The sequence below is a fragment of the Vitis riparia genome, chromosome 13 (genome assembly GCF_004353265.1).
Source record: "Vitis riparia cultivar Riparia Gloire de Montpellier isolate 1030 chromosome 13, EGFV_Vit.rip_1.0, whole genome shotgun sequence".
Lineage (NCBI taxonomy): Eukaryota > Viridiplantae > Streptophyta > Magnoliopsida > Vitales > Vitaceae > Vitis > Vitis riparia.
Window position 1 is genome coordinate 18008981 of NC_048443.1, and position 24379 is coordinate 18033359.

The window sequence follows — 24379 nt, forward strand, 5'->3', positions numbered from 1 at the left end:
CCTAGCCCAATTTATTTTTGCATGAATTAATTTCATAAATTCCATCACTTGGAATTATGAAATTTAATTCTTGCTTATTTTTAAAACATTTAAAAAAATCAAAGAAAATGTGAAAATTGCTCACTTGGAAGAAAATGGCGGCAAATTTTATTGGAAAATGTATTTTTCAACCTAGAAAAAAAAACTAAGGATGAAGATTTGAAAAATTAAAAAAATTTAAAAATTAGAAATTGGAAAACTGGAAATTGGGAGATTATTTTAAAACCAAAGATGATGAAAATGAAAGTGACACGTGGCCTCAAAGAGACCATGCAAACCATGCAGAAGTGGGCTTGGGCCTTTTTATGGCAGTTTCAGGAGGATGCACAATAGCTGGTCCCATAGAATTCTGATCCATAAACTCTTTGGGATGAATAGCAGGTTGACTCACCAAAGTGGCAATGGAGGTCGTCTCACCATCAACAGGGACCTCAATAGAACAGAATCTTCCCTTTAGGACCATTTCCATGTTCGTTACCATTGTCTTTGAAGGGCCCTTTGGCGAATGACCCTCTTCTGATCCTTCAGGAACTGGTGATGGTGGTTGAGGGGGAGAAACATAAACCACTTTCAACTTGCATTCCTCAACAATATGACCTGAATCCTTATTAAACATATCTGCAGTAATATCCGTTTGGCTCGTGCTAGTAGTGAGAACTACACTCCGAAGGACAAACTTGTCTTTGTAGTGCAGATTAGAAGGAGCCTTCTTTTGTGCTCGCATGGTAACTATGACGTCACATGTAGATCGAGGCAAGACAATTCCAGTATTCGGATGAACACGATACTTCTTTGGATTCATTGTTTTCACCTTAAAAACTACATGGTTCTTGATCTTATTCGGTAATTGAAGAGAACAAGAGATCTGCTTCTTCAGTTCGGAAGAGAACTTAGGTTCCAAAGGTTCGATGCTGAGAAGCTTCCCCGTGCTCACTTTCTCATGGGCAACGAAAACCCATTTATCATACTCCCAAGAAACCCCAGAAGCTCACCAATACCACTATGTTATTCTGTCTCATGCATGAACCGATAAAGCATATTATGAATGGTCTTTCTAATAAAGGGTTGGCGCACCACAATAGAGATTTGCCGAACATCAACACCACAGGCCAATAGATCAGTAGGGATGAGCACACGAGAGGAACCAAATTAGAACTCATATACGATGATGTCTCTCATGTTTTAATACATGACTCCATGAGTGGCGAAGCTGTGTGATCATGTCTGCACATCCAGTCAATCAACCTAGTGTCATGAAGTTGGAAGTAGATTTAGAGCAAGAGGCTTCAAGGCAACTCCCATGTCCCAGGAAGAAAGCGCGCTCTAGATGAAGAATAGAAGAAGTTTCATCCCACTGAACCTTGAGGTATCTCCATTTCGGTTTAGAGCACCTCATGAAATTTGCATCTATAGAGACTGCATGCCAAGCTGTAGCGAGAACACGAAGATGCGTGCTATGATTGGATATGACTGAAGATGGGCCATTTCTTAGTGGTCTGTTGTCCGGTGTTGGCTCAAAAAGCGTCATCCTCAACAATGAAGATGACAGTAGGTTGAAATGGGCGGTACCTTGAGCCAAATGGGTATAGAGAGTGGCTAGTGGAATGGCCAACGTAGGAGTTCATGCATGATGAGGATGAATAGGAAAGGAAATATATGAGGGAATGAATGAGAAATTGGGCGAGAGGAACGTGGGAGGAAAATGAGTTTAATGGGTATAAGTGATAATGTAGAGAGAGAAAGCGGTATGAAGAGTTCGGTGGGTGTGAAGCGATGGGTTTGATGGAGGGTAGGATGGATGAGAGATGAAGGATGAAGTGGGTTAAAGAGTATTAAAGAAATGGTGATATGCATGGAAGGTTAGGAAGGATGAGGTGGTGAGCTTGGGTATGGGTGTGGGTATGGTTACGAGCCTGGTGATGGGCAAAATGGAATATGAGGGATGGAGAGGAATGGTGGAGACATTTGCAAAGGTTTGTGTGGCCATGATTACTACTCAAAAAGTGCTATTTTATAGCTTGTAATTAACCCTTTTAAACACTTTTGAGTAGTAGTTATTACCTTTTAACCCAATTAACATATTAAGGACCTTTGCAATTATTTCTAATCACTTTGTGTAAGTTTTGGTGTTTTGATAGCTTTTTGATCACCAAAGCAATCCAAGATTGAGGAGAGTTCTTTGGAATCCATGGCAAAGCAATGGAAAGCTCAAAAACATGAAGAACCGAAGATTTGAAGTCCTTTGCCATAAGCAAATCCGGAATGCAAGGAGGGGAAGCAAAGAGAAATCTAACATGAAGCATTCTAGATGACAGTCGTGTCAACCACTTTTGGAGCACTTCCTGGAGTTCAATTTATGCATGCTATATGTTGTTTCGAAGCTCAGGACGTCAACAATCCAATGCTTCAAATGGTTCACGATTTGGAGTTGAAATGAAGGAGTTACAGCCATTGGAAGCTGATCACTCCAAGCTAAAGGAAGATTTTTGCACAGCTGCTTAATCAGCCTTGGGCTGTGAAAATGTTGTCCTTTTGCTGCGAAATTTCACAGCCTCTTACAGTGGAATTTCTCCTGAAGCTTCCCGATATTTGCGACCGACATTTTGAGATATTTTGCTTTAGATATTTGATGTCTAAATCCCCAAACTCTCCTTGTAACCCACCTATCATAGGATTCCTTGGTCTTTAAGTAAGAACAAAGGGTGAATAACCTTTTATATATAGTTTGTAATTTTCTTTACACAAGATCATGATGTAATCGGCGAAAGGAAGAAATATATTTTACAGAGTACTTGCTCTGTTTTTTCCTTCATATTTTTGTTTTCACGTTATTTTTCTTTCTAGCCAATCAAACTCTAAGGATTTTTCCTCAGAGGATGAGAGGCTAGGCTCTTCGTCTCTTGGAGTGAAGAAATCCGGGTAAGTTTCCTCATGCATAAATTGGAAGTTTTGTTGTTTTAGTTTTTAATGAAGAGAAAGTGTGGCCCGTTAATGGTTTTTATCTTTCTAGTTAACTTAAAATGCCTTCAATTCACCTGGGCCAACACTTGATAAGGCAAGTGGTCTCCGTCCATTGAGATACACTAGTTTATCTCTTGCGAGCCTTTGGGAGGTGACTTGAAGGTAGGATTTTCTAGAATAGCCAACACTTGGTAAGCTTTTGGACTCCACGGAGACATCCATTAGTTATCTCTTGTGAGCTTTTGATGGGTAATCCAAGGTTAAGGATCACCTTGAATGGCAAATGCTACGTGAGAGGCATGAGCCATTGCAAGGTGCATGATTACTACTCAAAAAGTGTTATTTCATAGCTTGTAATTAACTCCTTTAAACACTTTTGAGTAGTAGTTATCACCTTTTAACCCAATTAACATATTAAGGACCCTTGCAATCAATTCTAATCAAATTGTGTTAAGTTTTGGTGTTTTGATAGCTTTTTGATCACCAAAGCAATCCGAGATTGAGGAGAGTTCTTTGGAATCCATGGCAAAAGATGTCCGGACAGGGCGTCCGGACACACCATTGGAGGGCGGCGGAACGTGGGCTGTGGCAGGCTTTCGGAATGAAGTAGAAAGGCTTGCTCACTTTATTAAATGATCCAGACAACATATTCGGATAGGATATGCTATCGTCCGGGGTGTGATGTGTGAAACCAAGGTTTGGTTAATCTCGGTTTTGATGATAACAAAACATTGTTTAGAACTAATGATTATATTTTAAGTGTGATTAGGCAAGATGATTTCCAAAGTGGCAATTACAAAGACATATCAAGCCAAAGAGAAATCATGAAGAAGAAGACCACCTCAAAGAGAAGTGCTTTTCAAGACCCAAGTTTGATAAGATCTCTTTGTAAGGTTGTTGGTGCACTAGGTTTTTTCATGCATTACATTCTTTACTTATGCACCAAAATCCCAAGAATTAATTCATTTTAAATCCTTTTAAAATTGGATGATTTCATGTTTTCAATTAAAACCTTGTGTCAAATATTTTCCAAACTTGTTTTAAAGGTTTTAAGTTGAAAAAGTTGGGTGTTGAGCCAAAAATGGCTCAACCGGTTGAACCGGATGAACAATAACCGGTTGACCCCTAACTCAACCGGTTGAGGGGTATGAACAGTAACCGGTCGACCGTTCGAAAAATGCAAAAATTTTCTCTTTCTTCCAGAACGGTTGTTCAATCGGTCAAGGTTGGACTTCGACCTAACGAGGTCCGGTCGAGGTCCGATCAAGGTCCGGTCGAGGCCCAACGGTCACCTGCCAAGCATTAAATGCTAACGGCTAGTCAACTGGTCGACCCTCAGCTCGACCGGTCGAACCCCAAACGGCTAGTTTGGCTTTTTTCTTCTATAAAAAAGGCTCCAATCTTCATTGTTTCTAGAGCTTAACCTTCCTAAATCATTCTTGAATATATTTGAGCCTTAGAAGAGTGTTTTTGAGTGCACCATTGTTCCAAAACTTGCATATCATTAGTGCACCATTCAATCTTAGTTTCTTGTATCATTTGAGCTTAAAGCTTTTGTACTAGAATTTTGTGAGATCTTGTAATTATAAATCTTTGAGAGGAAGTTTTCTAAGAGTGTGGTATCTCTTGAGAAGTGTAAAGGGTGCTTGGAGCCAAAAGTCCAAGAGGGTGGATTGGAACCATAATCCAATTGTATTGCTTGAAGGCTTGGTTTGGAAGCCTTGAATTAGTGGAACCTCAAGCTTGGGATTGAAGCTAGAGGAGAGTGGATATAGGCCGGGTTGCGCCGAACCACTATAAATCTTGTATTTGCATTCTCTCTTCCCTACTCTTTTAATTTATATGCAATTGTTTTTATATTGTTTATTATATATACTTGCATATAATTATCTCTTACATTCACTTAGTTTAAATTTGCAAAAAGAGACCATCACCCTATTCACCCCCCCTCTAGGGTGATTATCATAGGTTGGATTAGCCTCAAATTCCTAACATGATATTCACGGGTGCCGTGTGTTTCTCTATTGGGGAATCCTGATAGAGTTGCACCGGATAGCATGGCGGCGTGTGTCCTCTTGAGGAATCCGGATGGAGTTGCGTCGGATAGCAATGCGCGCTCCGTGTCATCAGGGGGAGGGGTCCCTACACCTTGTACACACAGACGGTCCCCCTTGCGACGCGCGGATATCTCATCCTGAATTCTGTCTGGTCAGACATGTCCGGATCCTCTGATAAGATATTTCACATCCGGCACCAGACGCCGGATGGGAGAGGAGGCGTTTCAAATTCCCCGGTCAGACATATCCGGATCCTCTGATAGCGCTCACCCGGAGAGCATCCGCGACCGACATTTCAGATTACCCGAATTTTGCACAGTGCCGCGGTGTTCTCCTGAAGCTTCCCGATATGTGCGACCGACATTTTTAGATATTTGATGTCTAAATCCCCAAACTCTCCTTGTAATCCACCTATCATAGGATTCCTTAGTCTTTAAGTAAGAACAAAGGGTGAATAACCTCATATATATAGTTTGTAATTTTCTTTACATGATATATATATCATGTAAGAGCAGAGAGCTTGTTCTCAGACACATCCTTTGTACAATTTTGCAAGAAATATATTTTATAGAGCACTTGCTCTGTTTTTCCTATATATTTTTGTTTTCTCATTCTTTTTCTTGCTAGCCAAACAAGCTCTGAGAAAGTTTCCTCAGAGAATGAGTGGCTAGACTTTTACTTTCTTGGAGCTAAGGTTGCCGGGAAAGGTTCCAAGTGCAAGAATTTATAGCTTTGTGGTTTCAGTCGTTAATGAAGAGAAAGTATGATCCTTTAATGATTTCTATGTTTTTAGTTAACTTAAAACACCTTCAATTCACTTGAGCCAACACTTGGTAAGACACGTGATCTCCGTCCATGGAGATGCACTTGTTTATCTCTTGCGAGCTTTTGGGAAGTGACTTGGAGGTAGGATTTTCTAGAATTGCCAACACTTGGTAAGCTTTTGGACTCCAGGGAGACATCCATTAGTTATCTCTTGCGAGCTTGAGAAGGGAAGTCTAAAGTTAAAGATCACCTTGAATGGCAAATGCTAGGTGAGAGGCACGAGCCATTGCAAGTTACATCAATGAGAGGGAATTAGAGCTGAAATCCATTTAAAGGTTACATCTGTACAACACCGGTTAGAGAATTGACTATATGTTAATTCTCTAATGCGAGGAAATGAACCAAATGACCAGAGCTCTGTTTTTGCATAAGGAACCTCCCCTGTGAACCCAAACCTCCAAGGAATGTTTTTCTTCATAAATAATTTCTATTATTTTCTTTTTAGTTAGCTTGAAACAAAACCTCATTTTACCAAAGTTTATGTTTTATTTCTTAAGCTAACCTTGAAATGAAAAAGCACCAATTTACCTTTGAATTAGTATCAGTTGTGAGTTGAAAACCCTTCCCAGAGAACGATCCTAGAGCCACTATGCTATATTAGCTAAGCTATCCTAATGCATGGTGATATAGGTTATAAATTTTGTTGATTACTCTCTCAATCAAAGAACACCAGCTGGACATGAATCAGCTGAGACACCAATTGGGAACGAATCAAATGGCGCCGTTGCCGGGGAGAGTGCCAACTTCATAGTGATATTATTTCATTGTACTTGTGGTTTTCATCACAAGTTTGGTGAGTTTTCTGTCATTTTACTAACTCTTTTAGTTGTTTCTTTTAGTCGTTTATATTATAGTATAGCTTTTAATTTAGTTTTAGTTAAGCGAACTCTTTTTGGTAGTTTTGTTTTTTTTTTGTTTTCCTCTGTTTTCGTTCTTTTTAGTTACAGTTGATACTAGTTGTGTATGCCAAAGTGGATACGAGATAGTGGAGGAAGGCTTGTTAAACTTGAAACACCTCATAACAAGGAGTTGGAATTGAGCTTGGAAATCATGGAAACTACACCTGAGGATCAGCATAGTCACCATGATCATCAGGACAATCCCAATGAATTTAGATCAATGAGGGACCGCATGCATCCACCTCGTATGAGTGCACCATCATGTATAGTGCCCCTTACAGAGCAGCTAGTGATCAGACTCCATATTGTGCCACTTCTACCAACTTTCCATGGAATGGAAAGTGAGAATCCTTATGCCCATATCAAGGAATTTGAAGATGTTTGTAATACATTCCGAGAGGGAGGAGCTTCTATTGACCTGATGAGGCTTAAACTATTTCCTTTTACTTTAAAGGATAAGGCTAAGATTTGGCTTAATTCTTTAAGGCCAAGGAGTATCCATACTTGGACTGATTTACAAGCTGAATTCCTCAAGAAGTTCTTTCCTACTCATAGAACAAATAGTTTGAAAAGGCAAATTTCAAACTTCTCAGCCACAGAGAATGAGAAATTCTATGAGTGTTAGGAAAGATACATGGAAGCCATTAATGCTTGTACTCACCATGGCTGTTGGTGAGTTATTTCTATGATGGGATGTCTTCCTCAATGAAGTAACTCCTCGAAACAATGTGTGGAGGGGATTTCATGAGTAAGAATCTTGAGGAAGCTATGGATTTCTTGAGTTATGTAGCTGAAGTCTCAAGGGGATGGGATGAACCGTACAGAGGAGAAGTGGGAAAGATGAAGTCTCAACCAAATGCTCTTCATGCTAAGGCTGGGATGTACACCTTGAATGAAGATGTTGATATGAAAGCAAAATTTGCAGCTATGACAAGAAGAGTGGAGGAGCTAGAACTGAAAAAGATGCATGAAGTGCAAGCTGTTGTTGAAACACCAGTGCAAGTAAAGCCATGTTCTATTTGTCAATCTTATGAACACTTGGTGGAGGAGTGCCCTTCAATTCCAGTTGCTAGAGAAATGTATGGAGAACAAGCAAATGTCATTGGACAGTTCAAGCCCAATAGCAATGCTTCGTATGGCAATACTTACAACTCAAGTTGGAGGAATCATCCAAATTTTTCATGGAAGCCAAGAGCACCTCAGTACCAACAGCCGGCTCAACCATCTTAACCATCTCAACAAGCTTCAAGTCTTGAACAAGCAATAGTAAATCTCAGCAAGGTTGTGGAAGATTTTGTTGGAGACCAAAAATCCATCAATTCTCAACTCAATCAAAGAATTGACAGTGTAGAGAATACTTTGAATAAAAGGATGGATGGGATGCAAAATGACTTATCTGAGAAGATAGATAATCTCCAATACTCAATCTCAAGACTCACTAATCTGAACACAGTGCAAGAGAAGGGTAGATTTCCTTCTCAACCTCACCAAAACCCCAAGGGTATCCATGAAGTGGAAACTCATGAGGGAGAATCTTCACAGGTGAGAGATGTTAAAGCCTTGATCACTCTAAGGAGTGGTAAAAAGGTTGAGTCACCAACACCCAAGCCATATGTTGAAGAGAAGGAAGAAGAAGAGACAAAGAAGATGGAGGAAATGAAAGGAAAGAAGAAAGATATTAGTGAAGAGAAAGAGGACCGTGATTCAACAGTGAATGCAAATCCGGAGAAAGAACTTATTAAGGAAGAATTGATGAAGAAATGCACATCTCCACCTTTTCCTCAAGCTTTGCATGGGAAAAAGGGCATAAAAAATGCATCAAAAATCCTTGAAGTATTGAGGCAAGTGAAAGTCAACATTCCATTGTTGGACATGATTAAGTAAGTTCCATCATATGCAAAGTTCCTAAAGGACCTGTGTACTATCAAAAGAGGGTTGAATGTGAATAAGAAAGCTTTCTTGACTGAGCAAGTGAGTGCCATCATACAATGCAAATCTCCTTTGAAGTACAAAGATCCAGGATGTCCTACCATTTCAGTCATAATTGGAGGAAAGGTAGTGGAAAAAGCTTTGTTAGATTTGGGAGCAAGTGTGAATTTGTTGTCGTACTCTGTTTATAAGCAATTGGGACTTGGTGAATTAAAGCTAACATCAATCACTCTATCTTTAGCTGATAGGTCAGTGAAAATTCCAAGGGGGATAATTGAGGATGTTTTAGTTCAAGTTGATAATTTCTACTATCCAGTAGATTTTGTTGTTCTTGATACTGATCCTTTAGTTAATGAAGCTAATTATGTTCCTATTATCCTTGGAAGGCCATTTCTTGCTACTTCAAATGCAATCATAAATTGTAGGAATGGACTTATGCAACTCACTTTTGGCAACATGACACTTGAGCTTAATATCTTTCATTTGTCAAAGAAGTTAATTACTCTAGAAGAAGAAGAAGGTCCAGAAGAGGTATACATTATTGACACTCTCGTGGAGGAGCATTGTGATCAGAATATGCAAGACAAGTTGAATGAAAGTCTTGAGGATCTCGAAGAAGGGTTGTCTGAACCCGCTGATGTGCTTGCTACTCTACAAGGTTGGAGGAGGAAAGAAGAGATCCTACCTTTATTCAATAAAGAGGGGGGACAAGATGATGTAACAGAAGAATTCCCGAAGCTCAATTTGAAACCTCTGCCCATGGAGTTAAAATATACATACCTGGAAGAAAATAACCAATGTCTTGTTGTTATATCTTCATCTCTTACCGATCATCAGGAGATTTCTCTACTTGAAGTTCTTAAGAGGTGCAAGAAAGCAATAGGATGACAAATATTTGACTTGAAAGGAATCAGTCCTTTGGTTTGTACACATCACATATATATGGAGAAACAAGCTAAACCAATTCGTCAACCTCAAAGAAGATTGAATCCTCATTTACAAGAAGTGGTGCGAACTGAGGTACTGAAGCTACTCCAAACGGTATTTATCCCATATCTGACAGGCCTTGGGTGAGTCCTACTCAAGTGGTACCAAAGAAGTCAGGTATTACTGTGGTTCAGAATGAAAAAGGAGAAAAAATTGCTACACGCCTCACTTCAGGTTGGAGGGTGTGTATTGACTACAGGAAATTGAATGTTGTTACAAGGAAAGATCATTTTCCACTCCCATTTATTGATCAGGTGCTGGAGAGAGTCTCTGGCCATCCTTTCTATTGTTTCTTGGACGGGTACTCAGGGTATTTCCAAATTGAAATTGATGTTGAAGATCAGGAGAAGACCACTTTCACATGTCCGTTTGGAACATACGCCTATAGAAGAATGCCTTTTGGTTTATGCAATGCACCTGCAACATTCCAAAGATGTATGCTTAGTATCTTCAGTGATATGGTGGAGCGAATTATGGAGCTTTTCATGGATGATATCACCATATATGGAGGTACATTTGAAGAATGCTTAGTAAATTTGGAAGCGGTTCTTAAAAGATGCATTGAAAAAGGCTTGGTGCTCAACTGGGAGAAATGCCATTTTATGGTACATCAAGGAATTGTCCTTGGCCATATCATCTCCGAGAAAGGCATTGAAGTTGATAAAGCAAAGGTGGAACTTATTGCCAAATTGCCATTCCCAACCACTGTAAAAGGAGTAAGGCAATTTCTTGGCCATGCAGGGTTCTACAGGAGATTTATACAAGACTTCTCTAAGCTTTCAAGGCCTCTTTGTGAACTTTTAGCTAAGGATGCTAAGTTTGTCTGGGATGAGAAATGTCAAAAGAGTTTTGATCAATTGAAACAATTTTTGACAACCGCTCCAATAGTAAGGGCTCCTAACTGGCAATTACCCTTTGAAGTAATGTGTGATGCCAGTGACTTTGCTATAGGAGCTGTACTTAGCCAAAGAGAAGATGGGAAGCCCTATGTGATCTACTATGCAAGAAAAACATTGAACGAGGCTCAAAGAAACTACACAACTACAGAAAAAGAATTGTTAGCTGTGGTGTTTGCTTTAGACAAGTTTCGTGCTTATTTGGTAGGGTCTTTCATCATTGTTTTCACTGACCATTCGGCCTTGAAGTATTTATTGACAAAACAAGATGCAAAAGCAAGGTTGATTAGATGGATTCTTTTGTTGCAAGAGTTTGATCTCCAAATCAGAGACAAGAAAGGGGTGGAGAATGTGGTAGCTGACCACCTTTCAAGGTTGGTTATAGCACATAATTTCCATGTATTACCTATTAATGATGACTTTCCTGAGGAATCACTTATGTTGCTAGAGAAAGCTCCTTGGTATGCTCATATTGCTAACTATTTGGCTACTGGTGAAGTTCCAAGAGAGTGGAAAACGCAAGACAGGAAGCACTTCTTTGCAAAGATTCATGCTTATTATTGGGAAGAGCCCTTCCTTTTCAAATATTGTGCAGATCAGATCATAAGGAAGTGTGTCCCTGAAGAAGAGCAACAAGGGATGCTCAGCCATTGCCATGAGAATGCCTGTGGAGGCCACTTTGCCTCTCAGAAAACAACCATGAAGGTCTTGCAATCAAGGTTTACTTGGTCATCGCTTTTTAAAAATTCCCACATCATGTGTAGGAGTTGTGATAGATGCCAAAGACTTGGGAAGCTTACAAAAAGAAACCAAATGCCCATGAACCCCATCCTTATAGTTGATCTTTTTTATGTTTGGGGTATTGACTTCATGAGACCTTTCCCAATGTCTTTTGGTAACTCTTATATATTGGTGGGGGTGGATTATGTATCCAAATGGGTGGAGGCAATCCCCTGTAAACATAATGATCACAGGGTGGTTCTCAAATTTCTTAAGGAGAACATCTTATCAAGATTTGGGGTGCCCAAGGCCATAATCAGTGATGGAGGTACTCATTTTTGCAACAAACCTTTTGAAACCCTATTAGCCAAGTATGGAGTGAAGCATAAGGTAGCTACACCTTATCATCCTCAAACTTCCGGGCAAGTGGAGCTAGCAAACAGGGAAATAAAAAACATATTGATGAAAGTGGTGATTACAAGCAGAAAAGATTGGTCTATTAAGCTACATGATTCATTATGGGCATATAGAACACTTATAAGACTATTCTTGGCATGTCCCCCTATCGTCTCGTCTATGGCAAAGCGTGCCACCTCCCTGTGGAAGTTGAATATAAGGCTTGGTGGGCAATCAAGAGGTTGAACATGGACTTGATCAGAGCTGGGGCAAAGAGGTGCTTAGACCTTAATGAGATGGAGGAATTAAGAAATGATGCTTATATCAATTCCAAAGTTGCAAAACAGAGGATGAAGAAGTGGCATGATCAACTAATCTCCAACAAAGAATTGCGGAAAGGACAAAGAGTCCTACTCTATGACTCAAGGCTCCATATCTTTCCAGGGAAGCTCAAGTCAAGGTGGATAGGTCCTTTCATTATTCACCAAGTACATCTCAATGGAGTGGTGGAATTATTAAATTCCAATGGCATAGACACCTTTAGAGTCAATGGTCATCGCCTCAAGCCATTCATTGAGTTGTTCAAGCCAGAAAATGAGGAAATCAACCTCCTTAAGCCACAAAAAGCCTGATCAGAGAAGGGTTAGATGGACTTGGTTTCACCAAAGTCCATAATTTTGTTAAATATGTTAATTTTTAAGTTTTGTAAATTATTTGATAGTAATTTTGGTCTTGAAATTATGTAAATTGTAACTAACTTAATCTTTTTGAATGATTAAAATCATCAGGAGCAGATTCTTGCCACTCAGCCCAGCACACTGCCATTCTGAGGCAGATTCAGCATCATCTTGGCAGTACATCAGCTCCTGAGCATGCCATTCCCAGCTCATCAGAGCCATCACAGGCCCCTCCTTTTGTTGATCAGTCTATGCCTCATCAGGAGCCTCCTATAGGAGAGGCAACTGAGCCATCATTTCCACAACATCACTCCACGTCACTCAGGAGGTACCACTTCCTCCCTATTTTTCAATCGTTTTTGTCACATTGAGGACAATGTTCAACTTGGTTGGGGGGAGAGTTGAGGAAGTAAGTATAGTTATTAATGCTAAGTTATTTTGGTAATTTAGTTGCTTTTTGCTTAATTTAATTTTTTTTTTTAAGTTTTTTTCTACTCTCCATGGTTATTAAGGAAAAATTTTCAAAATGAGAAAGGAGAAATTGAATTTTTGTTTTTTTACGTGACTTAGAGTTTGTATTATGCTTACTAAAGTTGATGAATTGTTGAAACTTCTATTGAATTCAACTTTAGTTTTTCCACTTTAAGCTATTCACATACTGTGCACAATAGGTTCCGATTATAAGATGAAAAATTATTTCCCTCTTGACTGATTACTACTTAAAAAGTGCTATTTGATAGCTTTTAATTAATCCTTTTAAACACTTTTGAGTAGTAGTTAGTGCCTTTTAACCCAATTAGCATGTTAAGGCCCCTTTCAATCAATTCTAATCAAATTGTGTAAGTTTTGGTGTTTTTGTTAGTATTTTGATCACCAAAGCATTATGAGATTGAGGAGAGTTATATGGAATCCTTGGCAAGCAATGGGAAGCTTAGAGGCATGAAGAATCAAAGCTTTGAAGCACTTTTGCCATAAGCAAAGTGGAAATGCAAGGGGAAGCAAAGAGAATCCAGCCATGAAGCATTCTTGATGACAGTCACTGCAGCCACTTTTGGATTACTTTCTGATGTCCAATTTATGCATACAATATGTCATTTGAAAGCTTAGGAAGTCAATAATCCAATGCTTCAAACCGTGTGCAATTTGGAGCTGAAATGAGGAAGTTACAGCCTTTTAAAGGCAACTGCTCTAAGCTGAAGGAAGGATTCAGAAAAGTGCTGCGGAATCAGCCTTTTGTTGCGAGATATTTCGCAACACTTTTGTACAGTGCTATGGATTTCCCCTGAAGCTTCACGCAGCGATGGAAGCCAAACACCACAAGATGGAAGTCCACTTCGCAGAGATGTTGAATCAGCCTTTGCTGCAAAGAAATTTCGCAGCCCTTCTTATGCACCTGCGAAATTTCACAGACCTCATCTTTTACCTGCGAAATGGTCCTTAGTGCTTCCCGATATTTGTAACCGACACTTGGAGATATTTTTCATTAGATTTTTGTTGCCTAAATGCCCAAATTCTCCTTGTAAGTCACCAATGATAGGATTCCTTAGTTTTTAAGTTAGGAATTTGGCAAAAATATCTATGTAATAGCTGTAAATGTAATTTTGGTATAAAGAGAACCCGAGGAGCCTGTTCTGAGGGTGATGAACCTTTTGTAAAATTTCAAAGGAAGAATACACAGAGCTTGAGCTCTGCTTTACCTTCTCACTTTGATTGTGTTTTTTATTATTTACTAAGTTATGCACTCTCTGAGGAGCTTTCCCCAGAGAATGAGTAACTAAACCTTTTAGTTCCTTGAGTTAAGGTTGCCGGGAAAGGTTCCAAGTGCAAGAATCAGAAGCTTTGTGGTTTCAGCTATGAATGAAGAGAGAGTGTGTCCCGTAATGGTTTCTAATGTTTTTAGTTAACTTAAAACGCCTTGGAGTCACCTGGGCCAACACTTGGTAAGGCAAGTGATCTCTAACCATGGAGATGCACTAGTTTACCCCTTGCGAGCCTCTGGTAGGTGACTTGAAGGTAGGATTTTCTAGAATAGCCAACACTTGGTAAGCTTTTGGACTCTAAAGAGACATCCATTAGTTATCTCTTGCGAGCTTTTGACGGGTAATCCAAGGTTAAAGATCACCTTGAATGGTAAAGGCTAAGTGAGAGGCTTGAACCATTGTAAGTTGCATCAGTGAGAGAATTAAAGCTGAAATCCAATTAAGGGATGCATTTGTGCAGCACCTGTTAGAGAATTAACTTTATGTTAATTCTCTAATGTAAGGAATTGAACCAACTGACCGGAGCTATGCTTTTGCATGAGGAACCTCCCCTGTAAACCTGAATCTCCAAGGAATGCTTTTCTCCTTAAGTAATTTTCATCACTTGTTGTGTTGTTAATCTAGGTCCAAACCTTTTTCAACCAAAGTTTGTGTTTTATTTCTTAAGCTAATCTTGAAATAAAACAGCACCAATTCACTTTGAATTGGTATCATTTTCAACTTGAGTACCCTTCCCAGTGGAACGATCCTAGAGCCACTATGCTATAGTAGCTTTTTATTTGCTACCCTAGTTCATGGTGTTATAGGTTAAAAATTTTGTTGATTACTCCCGCCATCAAGGAGCACCAGCTGGACACGAATCAGCTGAGACACCAATTAGGCATGAATCAAATGGCGCCGTTGCCGGGGAAGGTGTCAAGTTTCTAGTGATACTATTTCAGAGTACTTGTGATTTTCATCACAAGTTTGGTAACGTTTCTTTTGATTTATTAATTCTTTTTCTTTCTTTTCTACTTACTCATAATCTAAAGATAGCTTTTAAATTCAGCTTAGTTTTATTTTGTTTTGGTAGCTCTGTTTTCTTTTGTTGTCCTATATTTTCATTTTAGTTTCATATAGTTGCTAGTTTTGTATGCCAAAGTGGATACGTGGCAGTGGAGGAAGGCTTGTTAGAAGTGATTCACCTCATACTAAGGAATTGGAATTGAGCTTGAATATCATGGAAACTACACTTGAAGATCAGCATAGTCACCAAGTTCGTCAAGACAATCTTAATGAATTTAGATCAATGAGGGACCGTATGCACCCACCTCGTATGAGTGCACCATCATGTATAATACCTCTTACAGAGCAGCTAGTGATCAGACCGTATATTGTTCCACTTCTACCAACTTTCCATGGAATGGAAAGTGAGAATCCCTATGCACATATTAAGGAATTTGAAGGTGTTTGTAATACATTCCAAGAGGGAGGAGCTTCAATTGATTTGATGAGGCTTAAGTTATTTCCTTTTACTTTAAAGGATAAAGCCAAAATTTGGCTTAATTCTTTAAGGCCAAGGAGTATCCGTACTTGGACTGACTTACAAGCTGAGTTCCTTAAGAAATTTTTCCCACTCATAGAACAAATGGCTTGAAAAGGCAAATTTCAAACTTCTCAGCTAAAGAGAATGAGAAATTCTATGAGTGTTGGGAAAGATATATGGAAGCTATTAATGCATGTCCTCACCATGGTTTTGATACTTGGCTATTGGTGAGCTATTTTTATGATGGGATGTCATCCTCAATGAAGCAACTCCTGGAGACAATGTGTGGAGGAGATTTCATGAGCAAAAATCCAGAGGAAGCTATGGATTTCTTGAATTATGTAGTTGAAGTTTCAAGGGGATGGGATGAACCGACCAAAGGAGAAGTGGGAAAGATGAAATCTCAACTTAGTGCTTTCAATGCTAAGGCTGGGATGTATACCTTGAAAGAGGAGGATGATACAAAATCAAAGTTTGCAGCTATGACAAGAAGATTGGAGGAGCTGGAACTGAAAAAAAATGCAAGAAGTGCAAGCTGTTGCTGAATCACCAGTGCAAGTGAAGCTTTGTCCTAATTATCAATCCTATGAACACTTGGTGGAGGAATGCCCTACAGTTTCAGCTTAAAGGGAAATGTTTGGAGAGCAAGCAAATGTTGTTGGACAGTTCAAGCCCAATAACAATGCGCCCTATGGAAATACTTACAACTCAAGTTGGAGGAATCATCCAAATTTTTCATGGAAGTCTAGAGCACCTCAGTACCAACAACCAGATCAACCGTCTCAGCAATCTTCAAGTCTTGAACAAGCCATTTTGAATCTCAGCAAGATAATGGGAGATTTTGTTGGAGAACAAAAAGCCATCAATACTCAACTTAATCAAAGAATTGACAGAGTAGAGAATACTCTAAACAAAATGATGGATGGAATGCAAAATGATATAACTCAAAGAATTGATAATCTCCGGTACTCAATATCAAGGCTCACAAATTTGAATACAGTACAAGAAAAGGGAAGATTTCCTTCTCAACCCCACCAAAATCCCAAGGGTGTCCAGGAAGTGGAAAGCCATGAGGGGGAATCATCACAGATGAAAGATGTCAAAGCATTGATCACTCTGAGGAGTGGTAAAAAAATTGAGCAGCCACCACCTAAGCCACCTGTTGAAGAAGAAGAGACAATGAAGGAGGAGGAAATGAAAGACAAAGAAGGAGAGATCAATGATAAGAAAGAGGACAGTGATTCAACAATGAATGCAAATCCAGAGAAGGAACTTCTGAAGGAAGAAATGCTGAAGAAATCAACTTCTCCACCTTTTCTCAAGCATTGCATGGGAAGAAGGGGATTAGAAATGCAGCTGAAATTCTTGAAGTATTGAGACAAGTTAAAGTCAATATCCCACTGTTGGATATGATTAAACAAGTTCCAACATATGCAAAATTCCTAAAGGACTTGTGTACTATCAAAAGAGGGTTGACTGTAAATAAGAAAGCCTTCTTGACTGAGCAAGTAAGTGCAATCTTACAGTGTAAATCTCCTTTGAAGTACAAAGATCCGGGAAGTCCTACCATTTCAGTCATGATTGGAGGAAAGTAGTGGAGAAAGCTTTATTAGACTTGGGAGCAAGTGTTAATTTGCTTCCATATACTGTCTATAAGCAATTGGGACTTGGTGAGTTGAAGCCAACAGCAATCACTCTATCTCTAGCAGATAGATCAGTAAAAATTCCCAGAGGAGTAATTGAGGATGTCTTGGTTCAAGTTAATAGTTTCTACTATCCAGTGGATTTTATTGTTCTTGACACGGATCCTACTGTTAAGGAAGCTAATTTAGTTCCTATCATCCTGGGAAGGCCATTCCTAGCTACCTCAAATGCAATCATTAACTGTAGGAATGGGCTTATGCAACTCACTTTTGGCAATATGACACTTGATCTCAACATCTTTTATATGTCTAAAAAGCAAATCATTCCGGAAGAAGAAGAGGGTCCAGAGGAAGTGTGTATTATTGATACTCTGGTAGAGGAGCACTGTAATCAGAATGTGCAAGACAAGCTAAATGAAAGTTTTGTGGATTGTGAGGAAGGTTTGTCTGAACCCCCTAATGAGCTTGCTACTTTACAAAGTTGGAGGAGGATAGAAGATATTCTACCTTTGTTCAATAAAGAAGAAGCAGCAGATGCTGAAAAAGAGATCCCAAAACTCAATTTGAAGCCTCTACCTGTGGAGCTGAAATACACATACCTTGAAGAAAACAATCAATGTCTGTTGTAATATCTTCATCTCTGACCAATTATCAAGAGAAGTGTTTACTGGAAGTTCTCAAGAGGTGTAAGAAAGCAATAGGATGGCAAATATTTGATTTGAAAGGCGTTAGTCCTTTAGTTTGCACGCATCATATATATATGGAGGAGGAAACTAAGCCAATTCGTCAATTTCAAAGGAGATTGAATCCTCATTTACAAGAGGTTGTGCGAGCTGAGACTTCAAGCAGGTATTATCTACCCTATATCTGACAGCTCTTGGGTAAGTCCTACTCAAGTGGTCCCAAAGAAGTCAGGGATTACTGTGGTTCAAAATGATGAAGGAGAAGAAATCACTACGCGTCTCACTACAGGGTGGAGGGTGTGTATTGATTATAGAAAGTTGAATGCAGTAACCAGGAAAGATCATTTTCCATTGCCATTTATTGATCAAGTGTTGGAGAGAGTCTCTGGCCATCCGTTCTATTGTTTTTTGGACGGGTATTCAGGGTATTTTCAAATTGAGATTGCTGTGGAAGATCAGGAAAAGACCATTTTTACATGTCCATTTGGAACCTATGCTTATAGAAGAATGCCTTTTGGTTTATGTAATGCACCTGCAACATTTCAAAGGTGTATGTTGAGTATCTTCAGTGATATGGTGGAGCGAATTATGGAGGTTTTCATGGATGACATTACCGTATATGGAGGTACATTTGAGGAATGCTTAGTCAATTTGGAAGCAGTTCTTCACAGATGCATTGAAAAAGACTTAGTGCTTAATTGGGAAAAATGTCATTTTATGGTACGTCAAGGAATTGTCCTTGGTCATATCATCTCTAAAAAGGGCATTGAAGTTGATAAAGCAAAGGTGGAGCTTATTTCCAAATTGCCATCCCCAACAACTGTAAAAAGAGTAAGGCAGTTTCTTGGCCATGCTGGTTTCTATAGGAGGTTCATTAAAGACTTTTCAAAGCTTTCAAAACCTCTTTGTGAGCTGTTAGCTAAGGATGCTAAGTTTGTATGGGATGAAAGATTCAAGATAGCTTGATCAATTGAAGAAATTTTTAACAACAACTCCAATAGTGAGGGCCCCTAACTGGCAACACCTTTTGAACTAATGTGTGATGCCAATGACTTTGCTATAGGAGCTGTGCTTGGTCAAAGAGAATATGGGAAGCCCTATGTGATCTACTATGTAAGCAAAACATTGAACGAAGCCCAGAGGAACTACACAACTACAGAGAAAGAATTGCTAGCTGTGGTATTTGCCTTGGACAAATTTCGTGCTTATCTGGTTGGGTCTTTCATCATTGTTTTTCACTGACCATTCAGCCTTGAAGTATTTATTGACAAAGCAAGATGCTAAAGCAAGGTTGATAAGATGGATTCTTTTGTTACAAGAATTCGATCTTCAAATCAGAGATAAGAAAGGAGTGGAGAATGTGGTAGCTGACCACCTCTCAAGGTTGGCTATAGCACATAATTCTCATGCCTGCCTATTAATGATGATTTTCCTGAGGAATCACTTATGTTCTAGTCAAGACTCCTTGTATGCTCACATGCTAATTATTTAGTCACTGGTGAAATTCCAAGTGAGTGGAATGCACAGGACAGGAAACACTTCTTTGCAAAAATTCATGCTTATTATTGGGAAGAACCTTTCCTTTTTAAATATGTGCAGATCAGATCATAAGAAAGTGTGTGCATGAGAAGAGCAACAGGGAATTCTAAACCATTGTCATGAGAATGCATGTGGAGGCCACTTATGCCTCTCAGAAAACAGCTATGAAGGTGTTGCAATCAGGGTTTACTGGCCATCTCTTTCAAGGATGCCCACATCATGTGTAGAATTGTGATAGATGCCAAAGGCTTGGCAAGCTGACAAAAGAAATCAAATGCCCATGAACCTCTATACTAATAGTTGAACTATTTGATGTATGGGGCATTGACTTATGGACCTTTTCCTATGTCTTTTGGTAATTCTTACATCTTGGTGGGGGTAGACTATGTTTCTAAGTGGGTTAAGGCAGTGCCCTGTAAGCAAAATGATCATAGAGTGGTTCTCAAGTTTCTGAAAGAGAACATTTTTGCAAGATTTGGGGTGCCCAAAGCTATAATCAGTGATGGAGGTTCTCATTTTTGCAATAAGCCTTTTGAAAGTTTGTTAGCCAAGTATGGAGTGAAGCATAAGGTAGCTACACCTTATCATCCACAGACTTCCGGGCAAGTTGAGCTAGCAAACAGGGAGATAAAGAACATATTGATGAAAGTGGTGAGTACAAGCAGGAAAGATTGGTCTGTTAAGCTTCATGACTCATTATGGGCCTATAAAACAGCTTATAAGACTATTCTTGGCATGTCCCCCTATCGTCTTGTCTATGGTAAAGCTTGTCATCTCCCTGTGGAAGTTGAATACAAAGCTTGGTGGGCAATCAAAAAGCTGAATATGGATTTGATTGGGGCCGGGGCAAAGAGGAGTTTAGACCTTAATGAGATGGAGGAATTGAGAAATGATGCTTACATCAACTCCAAAGTTGCAAAACAGAGGATGAAGAAGTGGCATGATCAACTAATTTCCAACAAGGAATTTCAAAAAGGCCAAAGAGTTTTACTCTATGACACAAGACTCCATATTTTTCCTGGAAAGCTCAAGTCAAGGTGGATTGGTCCATTCATTATCCATCAAGTACTTAACCATGGGGTAGTGGAATTATTGAATTCCAATGGCAAGGACACTTTTAAAGTTAATGGATATCGTCTCAAGCCATTTATGGAGTCGTTCAAACCAGACAAGGAGGAGATCAACCTCCTTGAGCCTCAAAAAGCCTAAGCAAATAAGGGTTTGCTGGACTTGGTTTTACCAAAGTCCAAAATTTTTGTAAATTTTGTAAATTTTAAAGTTTTATTTCTATTTTTGATCTTAGTTTTTGATCTTAAATTGTGTGTTTTTATGTAATTTCATCTTTTTAAATGATGTCAGGTGGGAAAAAATGCAAAGGAAGAATGGAAGAAATCGGAGCGAAAACAGAGCAAAAACAGGGGAGGAAAAGAGCTCTGCGAGATTTCGCAGCTAAAGAGGATTTCTCTGCGAAAATGGCTTTTTGTTATGAAATCAGTTCGCAACACTTTTGGGTCCTCTGCGAAAGATTTCGCAGTTGCGAATCCAAGATTGGCACACAAGTGCCACTCCGCAGCACAGGAAGCCCCATTTCGTAGCTGCGAAGTGCTCTGCGAACCACTAAGGCGTAAAAAGCCCCAATTCCGCAGCGATTTCTCCATTGCGAAGGGTGTTCCGCAATTGCGAAACCGATTTTTGGCACACGAGCGCCATTCCGCAGCATAGTAACTCCAATTTCGCTGCTGCGAAGTGAGCTGCGAAAGCGATTTTCTCCTACGAAACGCCCAATTTTGCTGCGAAAGTGATTTTCTTCTGCGAAACCCAAAATGACTGTTCATATTCTGTTATTCTTTATAAATACTGGTCATTTGGGCTGCGAAACCATTTCAAAAAAGGGGAAAAGTCGCAGCAGCTGGCCTTTCGTCTCCTCTCCAAACCCCGATGCTGCTAGCACCTCCGTTCGTCCCCTCCGTTCATCGCTGCCGCCCAAAACCTCTTCAGGTCGTCATGGCACGAACCAGAGGCGCGAAGTCTTCCTCTCCGTCCGCCTGAAAGCCAACTCCACGCGAGGCACCTGTGCAAGCTTCAACCTCTGAGCCGCTGCGGCCAGAAGCCATTCCGCCTCCGGCCAAGCCCACGCCAAAGAAGCGTCAGGCCAAGCCGACATTGCAGACGCCTCCGGCGAGGCGCTACCTTACCAGGTCAGGGGGCCGGCCCCTGCAAAAGCGAGCTAGAGTGGAAAGCTCGGAGCCCATTGATTTGACAGGGCAATCCCCTATTCCATCTCCAGTTCCATCTCCGGTGCCATCTCCGGCACCGCCTGCGAAGACTCAAGCAAGCCAACCGCCACCTTCTGAGCCCCAAATTCCGTCTGAACCAGCTCTGGAAGCAATAATCAGGCGTCCAATTCTCACTCAGCCACCAATTGAAGGCAATTTGGATTGCAGATCTCGGCCATTCCATTCGAAGCTGTGTTTTGACACAGCCGCCTTCCAGTTGCGCCCAGAGCTTGAAGGTTCATTCCAATTGCTGTGAAGATATCGAATGAAACAGCTTCTAACCCCGCGAGACTTCTTTTACCCCAGAATAGCAATGGATTTCTATCAATCCATGACTACTCGACAGGTCAGGGATCCTACCTTAATTCATTTCACTATTGATGGTAGACATGGCATCCTGGGATCTCGGCATATAGCTGAGGCTTTGCATATTCCATATGAGTCCAGCCATTTTGATGACTTCAGAGCTTGGGCCAATCCATCTCAGCTGGAGATGGTGTATATTTTGTCTGGAGGAGCTTCCAGAAATCCATATCTATTGAGGGGGGAACTTCCTCTAAGGATGTTCCTCATTGATGCCCTTTTGCGGCATAATATTTATCCCCTCCAGCATTGGACCCAGAGAAGAGGAATTCTATTCGAGACTTTGTTCAGAATGTCTGAGGGATACTTTTTTGGCCCTCACCACTTGATCCTGGCTGCCCTTCTCTATTTTGAAGAGAAGGTGCATAAGAAGAAGTTGCCAAGAGCTGATGCCATTCCACTCCTCTTCCCGCGGCTACTATGCCAAATTCTTGAGCATCTGGGATATCCAGGAGAGCCTCAGCTGGAGCGAAAGAGGGTATGTCGAGATGTATTTACTTTCGAAAAATGGAGCAACATGACAGCTTATAGGATGGAGCAGCCAGAGCTTCCACAGCCAGCTCAGGTTCCAGCTACTAGGAGAGCATCCCCACGTCTTATACCTGAGGGTATACCTGTTGCCTTTCCCTCCATAGCCAAGCCTCTCCAGTTCCTCCAGCAGATCCAGCTTCAGCACAGCCTTCCACATCAGCCGAGTCTAGGATGGCCATCCCTATTTCTGAGTATAGGGATTTATGCCAGGCATTGGAGACCTTGACAGCCTCTTAGAGCAGTCTTGCTCAGGAGATGGCAGCCTTGAGAGCTCGCCAGGAGCAGATGATGGCCACCCAAGCTCAGCATACTACTATCTTGAGGCAGCTTCAGCATCATCTTGGCCTCCCAGCAGCTGATGAGCATGTCACTCCTACCACCACAGAGCTTCAGGCCCCTCATGAGTCAGCTACCCCAGAGGCAGAGCCATCTCCTTAGGCCATCAGCTCTAGCACTATCCTCCTATCTGAACATATATATGTCTTTTATATATTGCTTTTATGTATTTTGTTTTAGTTACTCATATATGAAAAAGTCCGGGCCGAAATCCAAGGAGTTAGTGGTTGAAAGATCCTTAAAGCTTGATGCCCTAAACCTTAATTGGTTGGGAGTCATCGATGGACCCCCGTTACATGGACAAAACAGAAAAGAATGCCCCTTAAGCCTGATACCTCAAAAAAAAAAAAAAAAAAAAAAGTGTGTTCTCTGTCTATTGAATTTGGTCAGGTTGCTAAGTGTTAAAAAGAGATAGGTTGGGGGGAGAGATTAGTTTAGCATGCTATTTTCGGAAGCTATCATCCTACACTTAGATTTTTGTGGAAGATTAAAGTTTGGTTCTTTGGAAGTGAAAATGATTTTAAAACTTCAATTTGCATAATGCATTCCCTTGATCAATGGTATTTAGCAAAGTTTTTTATAACTCCTGTTGAAATTTGAGGTTATATTTCTTTGATGTTCCATGTGAGAGTTTTGTCAGTCATGCCACTTAAATATTTTTTTAGAAGTGATTAGCATGATTCGTAAATTATGGTACTTTTATTGTATTTTTCTCTCCTTCATTGCTAAGGACTAGCAATATGTCAGTTGGGGGGAGTGATTACTACTCAAAAAGTGCTATTTGATAGCTTTTAATTAATCTTTTAAACACTTTTGAGTAGTAGTTAGTGCCTTTAACCCAATTAACATGTTAAGGCCCCTTTCAATCAATTCTAATCAAATTGTGTAAGTTTTGATGTTTTTGTTAGTATTTTGATCACCAAAGCATTATGAGATTGAGGAGAGTTATATGGAATCCTTGGCAAGCAATGGGAAGCTTAGAGGCATGAAGAATCAAAGCTTTGAAGCACTTTTGCCATAAGCAAAGTGGAAATGCAAGGAGAAGCAAAGAGAATCCAGCCATGAAGCATTCTTGATGACAGTCACTGCAGCCACTTTTGGAGTACTTCCTGATGTCCAATTTATGCATACAATATGTCATTTGAAAGCTTAGGAAGTCAACAATCCAATGCTTCAAACCGTGTGCAATTTGGAGCTGAAATGAGGAAGTTACAGCTTTTTAAAGGTAATTGCTCCAAGTTGAAGGAAGGATTCAGAAAAGTGCTGCGGAATCAGCCTTTTGTTGCGAGATATTTCGCAACACTTTTGTACAGTGCTATGGATTTCCCCTGAAGCTT

At 40.1% G+C, this 24379-nt stretch overlaps 1 pseudogene; it reads right to left on the reverse strand.

The window, feature by feature from the left end:
- Positions 1-470: 470 nt before the first annotated feature.
- Positions 471-21650, reverse strand: LOC117928380 (annotated as a pseudogene).
- Positions 21651-24379: the final 2729 nt, after the last annotated feature.